We start from the raw sequence: 3,086 nt of genomic DNA on the forward strand, positions 1-3,086 counted from the left end.
ATAATAAAGCACTATGTCCCTAATCTAGTGAAAGTATCAACTTTTGTATTCCTCATAACATTGTCCTTACTAGAAAAAATGCATTTTGTCTTTTTCTGGAATATCCACTGATATAGAAAGTCATCACTAAAGCATCTGTAACATCAATGTGCTTTGCATCCGATGCCTGTGGTTATTTTGAAGTTAGGGGATGAGGATACTTCAAGCCCGACACAAAGAAGAATTTTGAGGAACTGAAGCAATCATCCTACAATTTTCTGTAGATATGGCATAGCTATCCCAGAAAGATCTGTCTTCACACATGAAATGCCATACTATCACAATTACCTTGGGCAGACTGTTTAATAACCGGTCATAAAAATAAAACAATGCCAATTTAGTGAAAATGTCAGGAAAATTTCACATTTGCCTTAAATTATCTAGCTGATTAAATAAAAACACAATGAAATAAAATTCAATTTTATATTGATGATGCACCAATAGGAACTCTCACAAACTCAGACAAGAACATAAATTCATAGATAAAAATCAGAGAGGTTATAGAAATTTATATTTATACCCTGGTCCAAAAATATAATTCATCAACCTCACTCTTACAGCAGCTGGACTAGTTTTAAACAAGGACAGAAGCATCAAATACCCATTTCTCAAGGATCAATGGTGTAGTGGATAGCAACTCACAGGATTTTGTTTTTTAACTTTCTATTGATTCCTTGTGAGTTTCATATCATGCACCCCAGTCCTGCTTGTCTTCCTGTCCTCTCATATTTACCTTTCTGCATTGCAAGCCACCCCTCCAAATAAAAAACACACAAACCAATCAACCAACTAACCAACCAACCAACAAGCAAAAAAGCATAGAAAACTTATCTCATCATGGAAGCTTAGTATGTTACAGCGTGTCCCACAGTATATTCCTCTGTCCACACCTCTGCACTTGCAAATGTTCTTGAAATAAGTCAGTGGGCTGGTTCAAGATCTCTGGCTTCTGTAACACCCTCAATATCGGATGCTCACCAGACTCCTCCCTATTGTCATTCTGTGTCATAGAAATCTTGCAGCGTTGCATCAGCAGAACTGGCCCTTTCATGTGTTACAACCATTCACAGATTTAGTGCAAATTCCAGAACAAATTCACATTTGCCTCATATTATCTAGCTGATTATATAAAAACACAATGAAATAAAATTCAGTTATATATTGATGGTGCACAGTTAGAGCCCTGGATCTGGACCTAGGCGGTAGCTAATCTGGTCAGCCTGCCTGCTCTTCCTTATCCACAGCACCAACAACAGCTCTCCAGCACTGTTCTAACCAAATGCCACCACCTGCAGGAGGCAGGGTTAGCCCTCCTGCTCTCATGCCCTTTAGGCCATCTCTTACAACCATGCCTACAAAGCCAGCTCCACTGTGCAGCCCAGTAAAGACACAAGTGCTATTCTCACAAGAGATGTGGCTTGAGAGGGGCTGGAACAGCTCTCCTCCTATCTTACAGGTGCCTTTGGCATGAGGGCCAGCTCTATTGTGTTGCCCAGGAGAGGTGCAGGGCTCACCCTCCAGAGTGCTACAGCTAGTGAGGGAGCAGGGCTGGCTCTCCTGTTCTCATGACCTCAGGACCAATTCTCCTGATAAATGAAGGTGCTGAGGAAGGGAAGGGTTAGGGCGTCCCTCCCACACCCATGCCACTTCACGGCAGACAAGTGGTGGGGCCGTCTTACCTGCCTCTCCTTCACCAGTGCCAGCTCTACTGTGCTTGCAGGTTGCTGGGCCTGCTCTCCCAAGTGCTGCAGCACGAGAGCGGCAGGGACAGCTTTCCTGCTTTCCTGACCATGGCTGGGGAGAGGGGCACATCTATGTCCCCCAGGGAAGAGGGGTGCCTTGACCAGCTTTCCCTTGCTCTCATCCTTAGGGCATACTCATCTCCATCTCCACCTCCAAGGTCAGCTCTGCTGTGCTGTCCAGGTAAGATGCAGGGCCTGCTCTCCTGAGTGCGGTATTGGGAAGGAGCAATTGGTAAGGAGCTCTTCCTCACCCCTGACCCTGTGGACAGCTTTGGGAGGTGAAGAGGACTGGGAGTGAGGAGGAGGGTATCACCTCTATCACAGTAGTATCACATGCTACTGCTATCCCATGGCAGAGAAATGTCAGGGACATTTCTCCTACATTCATGCCCTTGGGGCCCGTTCACCCATACCTCTACCACCAGGGTCAGACATGGCCCTCGGTGGCTCAGACCTCACCATGGCCCCAGGTGGCAGGGCTGTCCACTCAGAACAGTCTACTATTCAGCCTCTAAGAGCGTCCCACCTTCAATCTCTCTTCATAGTACTCAAGCTACTCCTTTTCTCTTCCTCTCCCATCTGTCCACCGCATACTGGCAAATTGTGGTGGCTCCTGCTGCAGGCTTGTCATGTGGCTGGCTGGCCCCTGGGTGACATCCTCTATCTGAGATGCTTGACATTGAAGCAAGCAGATGCCTAAGGCTTGCCTGTGACTTGGGCTGGAGGGTAGGTCTGTAGGTGGCACAGCAGGCTCCAGATCCCCATCTGTCTTCCTCTCCTCTTGCTGGGCTGCCTGGACTTGATTTGATATTTATGTGTCCTAGGCATAAAACAGCTTTTATTTCAAAGCCAGTCATCAAGCTAGGATAAGCAAAGGACTGCCAATGTGCCCCTGACTGATATAAGAACAACACCACCAACAAGGTGTGTCTTTGCCCATTGCTAGGGAATAAGTCACAGGATTTTAAGGATGAAAAATGCTGTGGTTGCTCTATCCACCGTACAATCATAAAGAGACGAGCATGAAAGTCAGACTGCTTCATGAAAGTTTTCATATAATGTGTCGTAGACGGTGGTCACTCGCTGCTGCTAACTCAGCTCTCTCAAGGGCTCCAAGTTCCTTGACTTTGTATTGGACACTTACACCAGGTGTTACGGATGTGAACTACCTCTAATTCTACTTTACTGGGAATGCACACCTTGCCAGTCTGTTCTTGCTGGTGACCAAATACCCATGCTGTAGGGCCTTGGCTTGTCTTTACTGTTTTACTCATATTAAATATATTTAATTAGCTCCACCTAGAA

General features: G+C 45.9%; 1 non-coding gene across 1 annotated transcript; it reads right to left on the minus strand.

Annotated features, from left to right (window-relative positions):
* Positions 1-2,592: 2,592 nt before the first annotated feature.
* LOC129670861 (small nucleolar RNA SNORA48) lies at positions 2,593-2,731 on the minus strand. The gene has a single exon (XR_008719269.1). It is a non-coding gene; the product is annotated as a small nucleolar RNA SNORA48 (small nucleolar RNA).
* Positions 2,732-3,086: the final 355 nt, after the last annotated feature.

This window comes from Psammomys obesus, unplaced genomic scaffold (genome assembly GCF_907164565.1).
Source record: "Psammomys obesus unplaced genomic scaffold, mPsaObe1.curated_primary_1811, whole genome shotgun sequence".
Lineage (NCBI taxonomy): Eukaryota > Metazoa > Chordata > Mammalia > Rodentia > Muridae > Psammomys > Psammomys obesus.